Raw genomic sequence first — 14337 nt, forward strand, 5'->3', positions numbered from 1 at the left:
TCTGAAATTGAAAATTGGTGTATATACACGCAGACATGCCTATCTTCCAGCTATTCCCCTCTTACCCTAACACATACACCATATCAATCTCTTATCCACATTGCCTCAAGGATGGATTGCCTTATGCATTCCCAGGTTGGCCCCTGATATAAACAAGCAGTACATCCCCTCCAAAAGTTGCAGGGGTTTGCAGGCCAGCAATAAGGAATAGTTGCCAGCTCCGGAGCTCTAGAGATGTACTGCTGCTGGAATTTGTTGACATCAATTAAGGAGGAGCTTGTAGTGATAGCAGGGAGTATGGAGCTGCACAAGGTTAGGTGGAGGAGGCAGGAGGGAGAGAGAGAGAGAGAGAGAGAGAGAGAGAGAGAGACCAAGGGAAGTGGAGAAGACAAGGACAGGATCCTCATCCTCAGGCTGACTTTTGGTCACAATCTGCCCCTGCTTTTCCAAGATTCTCATAGCCTCCCTCTGTGATTTTGAAAATCCAGTCTAACCATGGTGGAGGCCAAGCTTCACTATAGTCAGACTGTGTGCCTGGAGGCACTAATTTACGACCATAAAAAAACCATTGTATTGCATTGCTATCTATTCATGACTATAAATATACATTGAGTTGGGGGATGAAGCAATAGAGTATGGGAAAGAATAGGGTATTACAGCATACTGTATGTTGAAGACAGGCAGCTCATCTCCCTTTGACAGTCCTAAAGGATCAAAGAGAAATTTTCTTTCCCTTTCTCTTATTTATTCTCATTTCTTCTCACACTCAGCTACTTAGACTAGCATTCATCCTTCTGATTAATTTGCATTCCACCTACATGTACCAAAATATTAAAGACGCGAAGCTTAGGATGTCTAGCACAAAGCATAGATTCCATGTTTTCTCAATATTACTGAACCACTTGCCTAGTAATAAACACAGAGCCCGTGTGGGTGGTGTTCACAGCTATATCTACTTGCAAAGGCATTTACTATAGCAACTGTTGGTGTCCAGTCATCCAAACTGCTGCATCTCAAATCAAGTTAAAGTTTATTTATGTAACTCTCTGTGATAAATACTCAGGGACACCCAAATTGTGTACCTTAAAGGCTAAGGTGAGTGCTTTATAAATAATGTAAGATATGGCAACCAATGTTCTGCCTGGAAAAGGGGCAAAATGCCATCAAACCTCTGGGCACCAGTAAGTAAATGTAAAACTGAACTTTGTACTAACTGGAGGCGACAAGCTTCTTGGGAATGAGTGCCTTGTTTTTGGGGTTTTTTTTAAAATTATTTATTTTCCAAACGTCATACAAAGCATAAAAAATACATTGAGCACATTAAATCAGCAAGTTACTGTCAGAATCAAACGAGAAAAAACAGAATGCCCCAGATTGAGATCTTGCAGCCAAAGGCAGCTTAGTAATGACTTTTCCTTTTTTCTTTAATAAAGAACCCCCCCCCCCCTTATCCCCTGCCTGAACCATCTTTCAGCCCATTTACACCCATTCCGAATCCTCAACATCTACTTCTTCAATAACCCTTCTCCATTCACTCCCTCCACATCCACTATGACAAGAATCCCCTCCCTCCCCCCCCCCCTCACCGGTCAAGCATCTCCAGACATCTTTTCCAAATTAGAGCATACTGCCTATTGTCCAGTCGAGTAGAATTGCAGTATATAGTTTTCTCATGTGTACCTACTTCCTTCATTTTTACACCCCAGCAGTCATACGTAATAGTATCTTGTAATAAGTAGTTGCAATAGTCTACTCGTGAAGTTATCAATGAATGAATGAGAATTCTGTGGGCAGACGTAGAGAAAAGATGTCTCACTGGATATATGAGCTGAAGTTTCATGGAAGTAGGATTTGACCACAGTAGATATGTGCTGGTGGAATGACAGATTATAGTCTTTGAAAGAGTCGGTTGATGACAGGGTAGGCAATTTTTGAAGACTGCAAATACCTGCTTCACTTGCATAGTGAATATTTTCAAGCGGGGAGGGGGCATGCGCAAGGACACAGCATAGGTGGGGCTCCCATTTATATGCATAACTTACAGAATATTGTAAGTTACATGTATCTCTGCTGTACTTACATGTTCTCACTTATGCCAGCTCTAAGGCTGGTGTAAGTGTGGGCACCTAAATGTTAGATGCGTCAATACCCATTTATGCTAATTTTCTATGACGGAACCTAGGATCATTATAGAATAGGCTTCACCACATGGCCTCAGGCACCTAAATGGAGGTGCCCAGTTATAGAATTGCTCCCAAAATCTTATTTTGTGCTCAGAATTGGCTTTGAAAGTTGCCTTCCCAATATGCGGATAAACACACATATATATAGACTGAGCGGAGGCATCCCTGGGGGCGGAGCTTGAAAAGGGTTTGTATTTACATGCACACTTTATAAAATGTGCATACATGGAGAGTAAATTAATCTGGGAAATTGGTGCATGCTCAAGAGCAGGAGTAGATAATTGTGCATATGTTCCACAGGGTCATTTCCAAAGCCAGAGAATGCACATACTTTAACATTCACTGGTACCTGCACAAGGAAAAGTATGTATGTTCTATTTCTGCATTCACACAGTTATAAAATTGCCCCTTTTAACTGTATTTAGATGCTTGTCTTTTATTTATTTATTTATTTGTTGCATTTGTATCCCACATTTTCCCACTTCTTTGCAGGCTCAATGTGGCTTACCATCATGCATAATGAGAGTACATGAGAAAGTATAAGTTTAGTAATAGCAGAAGGATTTTGGGTAACATGATAATGATAAAACATGGGAGTATTTTAACAAGCAAACATTGTAAGAAATATTTAAGAAATATAAAAGAGTTATAAAGAAAATGTACATTTAGTAACAGTAGAAGATCTTGGGTAATATGATAATGAAAAACATGATAGTAGTTTGGCAAGCGAATATTGTAGGGGCAATTCTGGATGTGTGTACAGGAATTCATATTTGTTGATCATTGTTGTATGCCTTGTTGAAGAGATGGGTCTTCAGTAGACTTTGGAAGTTGGCTTGTTCATAGGTCGTTTTTAGGTTTCGCGGTAGCGCATTCCAGAATTGTGTGCTCAGGTAGGGGAAAAGGTAGACGCATGTGTTAGTTTGTATTTAAGACCTTTACAATTTGTGAAGTGAAGATTAAGGAATGTACGGGACGATTTTTTAGCATTCCTGGGAGGTAAGTCTATCAGGTCTGACATGTAGGCTGGTGCGTCTCCATGAATAATTTTGTGAACTAGGGTGCAAATTTTGAACGTGATACGTTCTTTGAGTGGGAGCCAGTGCAGTTTTTCTCGTAGGGGTTTGGCGCTTTCGTATTTTGTTTTACTGAATATGAGTCTAGCTGAAGTGTTCTGAGCTGTCTGAAGTTTTTTGATTATTTGCTCTTTGCAGCCAGCGTAGAGTGCATTGCAGTAATCTAGATGACTGAGTACCATTGATTGTACCAGGTTGCGGAAGACGGTTCTTGGGAAGAAAGGTCTTACTCTTTTTAGTTTCCACATTGAATACAACATCTTCTTGGTTGTGTTTTTCGCGTGACTCTCAAGTGTTAGGTGTCGATCAATGGTAACTCCAAGAATTTTTAGGGTGTCCGAAACTGGAAGATTCAGTTTTGGTGTGTTAATGGTGGTGAATTTGTTCGTGTTATATTGCGAGGTGAGTATTAGGCATTGGGTTTTTTCTGCATTGAGTTTCAGCTTGAATGCGTCCGCCCATGTGTGCATGATATGTAGGCTTTGGTTGATGTCATTAGAAATTTCCTTTAGATCTTGTTTAAATGGAATGTAAATCGTTACGTCGTCTGCGTATATGTATGGGTTAAGGTTTGACTTTAAAAATGATTAAACATCAGATTGGTCTCTTTGCACATCTATATCCTAATTTTAAATATGAAGTACACAAGGTTTTGAAAATTTAAACCAAAATGTAGATTTGCCTACTTAAGGGCTCCTTTTACAAAGCCACACTAGGGATTCTGGCACGGCAAATGTGACGAAGCCCATTCTATTCCTATGAGCTTCGTCGCATTTGCCATGCTGGAATTACTAGTGTGGCTTTGTAAAAGGAGCCCTAATACTGAATGCCTTCTTTCTGCTTACATTCCATAATGCAGTCACTTGCCTATTGTATCTTTCAAGCCATGCAATCTTAGCCCTTTATAAAAAGGAAATCGACTAAAAATATATTCACATCTTCATTAAATAATCTAGAATTACTTTATAAAAAATGAAAAAAAAGGATGTAATTGAATTACAGCACAAAATCAAACAGTAAAATGAACTCTGAATCTTGAAAATGAAATTCAAAGTGACATTATAGCCACTGGCTCACCCTTAGGTTATAGAAACAAAATAGGATAAGGTTACTTAAACTGAACTTTATCCATGACATTACCCATAATGAGAAAGTTGTGCAACTAATATTAGCCTATTACTCTTTAATATTTCTACCTTGTGTCTTATTTAACCCCTTCCCAAAATATTCCATATTTCTTGTGATATAAAATACTTCTAAATCTCGATCCCCCTCTGCCCCGTTTACCTCAATAACCTGCTTATCCCTTACTCCGCTATCTTCGGTCTGCTGACAACAATCTCCCCCCACCTTCACACCTCCATCTTAAAATCTCCCTCAACTTTGTTTTCAGATACTTTGGCCCTAAATTATGGAACAACTTACCTCTCGAACTCAGGAATCAACCATCACCCTCAGCTCTCAAACAAGCCTTAATAAAATCCCATCTATTTTTATCCTTCATTCCTCAACTCAACTGACCCTACTACTCTTTCCCCCTTATTCTCTTGTTCTTTTGGGGGGGGTTCTGTTTTCCCTCTTAGAACCTTTGGAGGGGGATAATTGAACGGGGACGCCCATCTCCATGGCCGCCCATCTCCAAGGACGGGGGCGCGAAGGAGCGGGACAGACCATATTATCGAAAAAGGTGGGCAGCCATCTTTTCTTTCGATAATACGATTGGTGCCAGCCAAATGCCTAGGATTTGGGCGAATTTGAGATGGTCAGCATCGGTTTTCAGCGATAATGGAAACCGAAGCCGGCCATCTCAAAAACGACCAAATCCAAGCCCTTTGGTCGTGGGAGGGGCCAGGATTCATAGTGCAACTGGGCACGCTAGAGGGCACTTTTAAAAATTAAAAAAAAAACCATTAAAATACCTCCCAGGTGCATAGCTCCCTTACCTTGGGTGCTGAGCCCCCCAAATCCCCCCAAAACCCACTCCCCACAACTCTACACCATTACCATAGCACTTATGGGTGCAGGGGGGCACCTAGATGTGGGTACAGTGGGTTTGGGGGGGGGGGTTTGGAGGGCTCCCATTTACCAGCAGAGGTGTAACAGGTAGGGGGGATGGGCCTGGGTCCACCTGCCTGAAGTGCACTGCACCCACTAAAAACTGCTCCAGGGACCTGCATACTGCTGTCATTGAGCTGGGTATGACATTTCAGGCTGGCATAAAGGCTGGCAAAAAAATGTTTTTAAAGTTCAATTTTTTGGGTGGGAGGGGGTTAGTGACCACTGGGGAAGTCAAGGGAGGTCATCCCCGATTCCCTCCGGTGGTCATCTGGGCAGTTTGGCCACTTTTTTGGGACTTGGCCCTAAAAAAAAGGGTCCAAAAAAAGTGGACCAAATTCTCACTAGGGCCGCCCTTCTTTTTTCATTATCGGCTGAGGGCGCCCATCTCTTAAGCACGCCCCAGCACGCCCCGTCCCGCCTTCCGTACCCTTCCGACACGTCCCCGGGAACTTTGTTCATCCCCACGACGGACTGCAGTTGGGGGCGCCCAAAACTGACTCTCAATTATACCAATTTGGGTGCCCGCGAGAGAAGGGCGGCCATCTCCCAATTTGGGTTGGAACATGGTCGCCCTTCTCTTTTGAAAATAAGCTGGTTGGTATTGTAAACCACCTAGACACCTATGTGCAGGACTTTGGTAGTATATCAAGTTCACCAAAATAAATCAATAAATATGCTGATTTCTCTGTCACCTGCATTATAACTATGTATTTCTCATTCCGGAATTGGCGATCGCCATTACGGAACAATGTAAGCCACATTGAGCCTGCAAATAGGTGGGAAAACATGGGATACAAATGCTACAAATAAATAAATAAAGATCACAGAACATGCAAAGTATTATACAAAAGCTCCACATTAACATGAATATCTTCATATCAAGTGAGGACAAATCCATATGTTTCTACTACATATATGATGTGCAGCAATTGCACATAGCAGAACAATGTATGATTTCCTGAAAGGTACTAGTCGCATTGAGGCGCCTAGTTATCAATATGGGCTACCATTAAGATGCGTTATTTTAACACTGATCTGTGCTATTTTAGTACAAGTCCCATTTTATGCATGAGATCTGGGGGGGGGGGGGGGGGGGGGGAGGGGAGTTATCAGTATGGGCCAATGTTAACACATGTTATTTTAGTGTCAAACCCCAGTTATTAGTAACTAGGCCTCATTGTATAAAATGGAACCTGTGCTAAAATAGCAGAAGTGTAGTGGGAAAATAACCATTCTGATCAGTAGCCCCATTGATAACTTCTCCTCTTAACAGTGATCCATGTTGATAACCCCCCCCCCACACACACACACACACACTCCTAAGGGAATCTTTCTAGCCTTTCAAAAAAAAAAATTTGACTCAGGAAAAGTACATGCAGTGGCATTCCTAGGTCGGCTGCCACCCGGGGCAGATCGCCGCTGCGCACCCCCCCCCCCAGGTGCAGCACGACACCCCCCCCCCCCCCGCAGCATCAACACCCCCTCCCCGATGCATCAACGCTCCCCTCCCCCGACGCATCAACACCCCCTCCCGCAACATCAACACCCCCTCCCCAGCAGCATCAACACCCCCCTCCCCTGATGCATCAACACCCCCTCCCCCGACGCATCAGCATACCTGGCATCAACACACGCTGCTGAAGGGATGTTGGGAGCTGCCGCGTGGCTGTTGGCTCTGCTGGCTCCCTCTGCCCCGGAACAGGAAGTAACCTGTTCCGGGGCAGAGGGAGCAGGGAACCAGCGGAGCCGACAGGTGTGCGGCTGCTCTCTGCACCCCTCCAGCAGCGTGCACCCGGGGCGGACCACCCCCACCGCCCCGCCCTTGGTACGCCACTGAGTACATGCATAAATCTGTACTCTTTTTTTTACCTTACTTTTGGAAATCCAAAAGTATTCTCATAGGAGGCCCTCTATACAACTCTGCTTTTGGGAACACTTCTCCAAAATGTGCATACATTTATGTATGACTTGGCCATATTCTCAACTGTAGGTGTGTATGTAGTGGGCAATGTAAACCCTGTTTTGTGCACAAATATATCTGAAAATCACCCTTTTCAGATGAAGAGGACAGAAGTCCAGGAAGTCTTTCATCTACATCTTTTTGAAAAAATTTACGGAAAGAGCCAAAACACATAGTCCTCACTCACTGTTCACTAATGCATCATACATCCACTTCTAAACTCTCATCCCCCGTAATCTCACATCACTCATAGCTACTCACAGAAATATGCATACCATATGTCTTTATGCCTTATTATCGCCCTTTAAGCTCTCATTGTCTCCTTCCAACGTTTCAATGTTTGTGTTCCATTGTTACATTCTTTAACGACACTTCGATTGTCTCGCATATCTCTGCACAATGTAATCCATAACCAATTTGTAACAAACTGTATTTCCATCATTCATCTCATATTGTAAGCCACACTGAACCCGCAAAAAGGTGGGAAAATGTGGGATACAAATGCAATAAATAAATAAATAAATACTTGGTAGACAGAAAAATTAAAGGCTGCATCTGTAGCTTCTTCTGACTCAGAAAGGAACTTCTTCCCAATCCTAAATACGATAATTAGGCTAATTCCTTGAGCAGCTCCATCACGCTGTGACTAGATGCTCCTATAATAGGAGGGACCCTTTTGGTAAAGAACGCGTCTTTAAGGGCCCTGTTTACAGGGCTGTGCCTAGGGTCTCTGGCGCCCCCCTGCAGACTATCAGTTGGTGCCCCCCCCTGCAGACTATCAGTTGGCGGCGGCGGCGGCGGCACCCCCCCCCCCCCCCGCCCCGTGAAAATGATCGCTCACCACTTGCCACACTGACAGGAATTGTCAGCAATATTCTTAGAAACAAATTGCTATACATTGCAAAATAAGATAGCAGATGTAAATTCTCAAAGTGGACATATTCCAAACACTAGAATGAAAATAAAATGATTTTTTTCTACCTTTGTTGTCTGGTGACTTTCTTTTTCTGATCATGCTGGCCCAGTATCTGATTCTGCTGCTATATGTCCTCTTAACTCCGTTTCCAGGGCTTCCTTTCCATTTATTTCTTTCCTTTCCTCCTTTCTTCTTCATTTCTGGTCCTCAGCTTCTGCCTAGTTTGTTCATCCATATGCAGTTTTTCTCCTCTCTTCCTTTTCCCTCATTTCATCTCCTTCATCTCTCTTCCCTCCCCTCTATGTCCAGCAATTTCTCCTTTCTCCCTGAGCCCTGCCCTCCCATCCATGCTCCTCTGTCCCCTGCCCCCTCCATTCATCCCTATCCAGCAATTCCCCTCTCTCCCTGAGCCCTGCCCTGCAATCCATATCCATCCATGCCCATCTGCCCCCTCCATTCATCCCTATCCAGCAATTCCCCTCTCTCCCTGAGCCCTGCCCTCCCAATCCATGCCCATCCATGCTCCTCTGTCCCCTGCTCCCTCCATTCATCCCTTTCCAGCAATTCCCCTCTCTCCCTGAGCCCTGCCCTCCCATCCATGCTCCTCTGTCCCCTGCATTCATCCCTAATTCCCTATCCAGCAATTTCCCTCTCTCCCTGAGCCCTGCCCCTCCCATCCATGCTCCTCTATCACCCTCCATTAATCCCTATCCAGCAATTCCCCTCTCTCCCTTCCATGACCCCCCCTCACATCCATGCTCCTCTCTCCTCCCGCTCCCATCATGTTGTCCCAGTTGGCCTGGCCCGCTCTCTTCTCCCCTCCCCCTTTGCATCCATGCTCGTCTCTCCCCTGCCCTCCTGCTCCCATTGTTCAACTGCCCGCCCTCTTCTCTCCCCCAACATCCCTTTTCTTTTTAAATTTACCTCCGTGGCGGTCCAGCAGCGCAGCGTCACTGAAGGAGGCGGTGCTCCCGACGTCTCTAGCCTTCCCTTCGCTGTGTTCCGCCTTCTTCTGATGTCATTTCCTTGACATCAGAAGAAGGCAGAACACAGCGAAGGGAAGGCTAGAGACGTCGGGAGCGCCACCTCCTTCAGTGACGCTGCGCTGCTGGACCGCCACGGAGGTAAATTTAAAAAGAAAAAAGGATGTTGGGGGGAGAGAAGAGGGCGGGCAGTTGAACAATGGGAGCAGGAGAGGGTGAGCGAGGTGAGCATGGTGCGGCGGCGCCCCCCAGAGGATGGCGCCCCCCTGCCATGCTTACCCCGCTTACCGTGTTGGCATGGCCCTGCTTGTTTACTAAGATGTGCTAACGTTTTTAGCATACACTAAAAACGCTAACACCGCAGCTTAGTAAACAGGGCCAAAATTCTTTTCACTCCTCTGGTAAGTCCTTTACTATAACTGTATATGGACCAGTAGAAGGCTCTTTTTAAGTGTGATTCTGCAAGAAGTTCATGTAAAACTCCTGTAACATAATGGAAGAAGACCTAAATGTGTATACGTACTCCATACATGTACACTCATATTTTATAAAATTTGCTCAAACATCACACCTCTGCCCTAGTTCTACCCAAATTCCACCCCTCCCCCGAAATACCTGTGCAGATCACATAAAAATAGGCACAGTCTTTCAGTGTATCAACCTTTTACATACTATACTACCTCAGCACAATTTCCTTTCCCCACCTCTTGTCCAACTCATTCAATATCGGCTCTTTAACAATGGCCAACTTCAAATAATTATTGGAATAAATGATCACAGCTTCTATTTAACAACTGGTAAACATTTAATAACTCAGGCAATGATGATATCTGTACATGATCAAACTTAGAAATACCTCACCAGTTCAAAATGGTACTGAATTGAATCTGTTATTTGTCTCTCCTATCCAGTGACCCCCTTTCCATTCCCTTCACCCCTTTTTTGCTCCCTTTATTCCTCTTCCACTACCTCTTTTTTTATAACCTTAACCGCTATAGGTATTACTTTGGCAACATAGGTAAAATTGTCATGCCAATAAAGTTATCTGAAATTTCTGTCTGTTCCTTTTGCCAGTGTCTGTCTGCTGCATTTGCTGTAGCCTAGCAACGGCCAGTGGGGAGGGAAACTCCCGCCTCCCCTGCAGTCTATTGGATAGGCTGCAAGGTGAGGTGAGGAGCCAACTAACAGGCTGCCCTGCAGGAGGAGACTGGAACAGTAGCTGAGGGGATATAGAGCAGGGTTGCCAGATGGGCGGTTTTCCCACCCAATTGGGCGGGTTTTGACAAGTGGTTGCATGAAAATTTTGAAGGATGCGGGTTGCGGTAATTGGGCGCCTTTCGCTGGGCCGTGGCGCGGGATTGGGCGGTTTTGCAGCGGCCACGGATTGGCCGGTTTTCACGTGGAACAATGGTAACCAAAGTGAATGGACTAATAGAAGCCCTGCGGAGGTGGGACTGAGCAGTTCTTTTAAATGCCTGGCCCACCCCCCATAGAGGCACTTCCTTCCTATGTTTTTCTGTAGCTCTGCAATATGGAGCTTACTGCCTCTGGTCTACAGACTTATAGGGGAAAATATTGGGGGTGCTCCACAGCACCCACACAGCTGGTGCCTATGGTTATAGCAGGAAGAGAAGGCAATTGTCCACCCAAATGTCAACAGCAAGAAAAAGAGATAGAGTTTTATTGCACCTAATTTCCCGCATTAGTGACTAATGCTCCTTGCAATCTATCTCACAAGCAGCTATTTTATCATCTGCCACATGGTCATAGTCAGTATCAGCCAAATCCACTATATTGACAAAGCAGTACACATATGTTGCAAAATGTTAAAACCAATGGGTAATGCTTAATGCTGCTTTAGTGAAGGAGTGTCAGAACCTCTGCATGACACAGTGGCATAGCAAGGGCGGGGCGGTGGGGGCGGTCCGCCCCGGGTGTCATCGGGTGGGGGGGTGCTCCGCTCCTGCTGCTCTGCCTTTAAAATTTTTTTTCCGAAGCGCAGGAGAGTAGCAGGCAGCGCGCCTCGCTTCTGCCCTGCTAGTAAAGAAGATCTCGCTGACGTCGTCGCCCTTCCCACATTGAGTCCCGCCCCCTCTGAGGCAACTTCCTATTACCGCGAGGGCGGGCGGGATTCAGTGTGGGGAAGGACGACGACGTCAACGAGATCTTCTTTACTAGCAGGGCAGACGCGAGGCGCGCTGCCTGCTACTCTCCTGTGCTTCGAAAAATTTTTTTTAAAGGCAGGACAGGGTAGGAGCAGCAGCAGAATGGAACTCAGCTGTCGGGTCGGGGGGGGGGGGGACTCAGAGGAGAGAAGGGGATTGGGGAGGGGTGGGGAGCTCAGAGGGGTGCTTAAAGGGGATTAGGGAGGGTGGGGGAGCTCAGAGAGAGGAGAAGGGGATTGGGGAAGGGTGGGGGAGCTCAGAGGGGTGCTTAAAGGGGATTAGGGAGGGTGGGGAGCTCAGAGAGGGGAGAAGGGGATTGGGGAGGGGTGGGGAGCTCAGAGGGGTGCTTAAAGGGGATTAGGGAGGGTGGGAGAGCATCAAGGAGGGGAGAAGGGGATGGGGAGGGGTGGGGGAGCTCAGATGGGTGCTCAGAGAGGGGAGAAGGGGATTGGGGAGGGTGGGGGTGCTCAGAGGGGGGAGGGGAGTGCTCAGATGGGAGAAGGGGTCTGAAGCTGGAACTGGGGTCTGACAAGGGGGCAGGAGGGAAAATGGGTCCATGCCTGGGGCAGGTGGGACAATGGGTCTGGGGCTGAAAAGGGGGATGCAAGGCATGTGGTGGATGAAGGGGGCTGAAACTGTGGGGACTAGGGGCTTTAAAGGGGACAGGGAGAACTGGCTGGGGCTGAAGCTCGGGACTGGTGAGAGAAAAGGGCTGGGGTTGAAACTAGGGGCTGAAAAGAGGACAGGGAGAAGTGGCTGGGGGGCTGAAGCTCGGGACTGATGGGAGAAAAGGGCTGGGGACTGGTGGGATAGTGGGGCTGAAAAGGGGCAGGTGGGAGATGTGGGCTGGGGCTGGAACTAGGGGCAGGTGGAATAAGGGGGCTGGAACTGGGGGCTGAAAAGAGGGGGCAGAGAGAGAGGGGATAGAAGGGGGGAGCGTGAGGGAGGGTAGACCCTGGATGGATGGTAGAGGGAGGGCAGACGGGTTGAAGGGGCAGAGAGAAAGGGCAGATGGTGGGTGGAAGGGGAGAGAGAAAGAGGGCAGACTGGGGCAAATGGTGGATGGAAGGGGCAGAGATAGAGGGCAGATGTTGATGGAAGGGGGAGAGAGAGATGGCAGACTGGGGCAGATGGTGCATGGAAGGGGCAGAAGTGGATGGAAGGGAGAGAGGGCAGACAGTGGATGGAAGGGGCAGAGAGAGAGAGGGCAGACAGTGGATGGAAGGGGCAGAGAGAGAGGGCAGACACTGGATGGCAGAGAGAGAGCGAAGACAGATGCTGGATAGAAGGAAGACAGTGAAAAGATGAGGAAAGCAGAAACCAGAGACAACGAACTGTAAATATATATTTTTATTTTTTTGCTTTAGGATAAAGTAGTATTGTAGCTGTGTTAATAAATGTTTATAATAGAACATGTAAATAAAGTAATCTTTTCATTGGACTAATTTTAATACATTTTACTTTCGGAGAACAAAACCCCCTTCCTCAGGTCAGGATAGGACACTGTAACAGTACTATACTGAATTGACCTGAGGAAGGAGGTTTTGGCCTCTGAAAATGTATTAGTCCAATAAAATGATATTATTTGTTTTATTTCTATTTGTTAATTTGTAAAGTGGTGATTGGTATTTGTTAGTTTTTTCAAATTTACATCTGCTGTCTTTATATTTTGCACAGTGCTAGAGGACATTTTCTGTTTCTGTGGTGTTGCATTGTATGCAGAGTCTGGCATCGGGGGTTCAGTTTAATTTTTGTCTAAATAGAAAGTTTATGATTACTTATTCTATAGTGGATTAGGGTGTATCTGTATTTGTGAAAAAGACATGGCTTTCGGTTGGCATTGACTGTGCAGGATCGAGGATCTGTACTAATCTGTCTGTTTTCGTTTTACAATAGGTGAATTGATGTTCTAGTGCTCACTGTAGTGTTTAAGATGCTTTCCTTTTCCTTGTGTGACTCGTACAAATTACTGCTTATGGTATGGTAGAATTGCTCTACAGGTCCTGAGTGTTTTGTATTCTCGGTATGCCTAGTACTGGATTTCGGGGGGCGGGGGGGGGGGGGTGTTAAAAAATGACCGGCCCCGGGTGTCAACTACCCTAGCTACGCCACTGGCATGACATATGCATTTCATTACCCATTGGCTTTAATGTTTTGTAATATATGTGTAGCGCTTTGTCAATATAGGGGATTTGGCTGATACTAATCCCTGACACAGCCACTGTGGCCAAAATATGAGCTATTTCAGGTCCCTCCTTAATAAATTTGTCGCAGTTCACAAACTTAAATCCAGACTCATTACATTTTTCATTGCTTACCAAATTGTGTCTGTCTAGGAGACTAATTTTGTACTTGATTCTGAATTAGGAGTCGCCACCCAAGGAAACGATCTTGGCGTGCTTTTGATAAAAAATTAAAATTCTCAGCTCATTGTGCCATGGCTGCCAAAAACAACAAACAGAATATTGGGGATTGTTCAAAAGGAAAAGAAGCTTCATTATACAGCAGCTTCACCCTTAGCGGTAGTACCTCAAGATTACCACTAGAGGTATCTGGCACCATTTTGAACCTGGTACCAGCAATAGGAAGAAATGACTGGGGATTGCTCCTGCTCTGAACCCACTAGACATCAGTGATTAAGAAAGGTAGGCCCTACAGGGCTATTGGAGACTGGGAGTTGAAGAGTGCTTAGAGGGACAATCAGGGTCTGAGTGGGGGAGCATTTAGGGGTGGGGGGGTCTGAGTTGAGGGCCATTGGGAAGAATGACTTGTGGAAGACCATTGGGATGGTTGAGCTGAGAAGAACTCAGAAGAGGAGCATATCCTGCTTATTTTTGAAGGAGAAGGCCGGCCATCTTCCGACACAAATCTGGAGATGGCCGGCCATCTCCTGAACCCGGCCAAATCGGTATAATCGAAAGCTGATTTTGGCCGGCTTCAACTGCATTCTGTCGCAGGGCCGGCCAAAGTTAAAGGGGGCGTTTCGGCAGGGTATG

The 14337-nt window shown here is 45.9% G+C and overlaps 1 protein-coding gene across 1 annotated transcript in view; it reads left to right on the plus strand.

Annotated features, from left to right (window-relative positions):
* Positions 1 to 14337, plus strand: part of LOC115479195 (voltage-gated potassium channel subunit beta-1-like) — a 207269-nt gene that overhangs the window by 73102 nt on the left and 119830 nt on the right.

This window comes from Microcaecilia unicolor, chromosome 10, assembly GCF_901765095.1.
Source record: "Microcaecilia unicolor chromosome 10, aMicUni1.1, whole genome shotgun sequence".
NCBI classification, from domain to species: domain Eukaryota; kingdom Metazoa; phylum Chordata; class Amphibia; order Gymnophiona; family Siphonopidae; genus Microcaecilia; species Microcaecilia unicolor.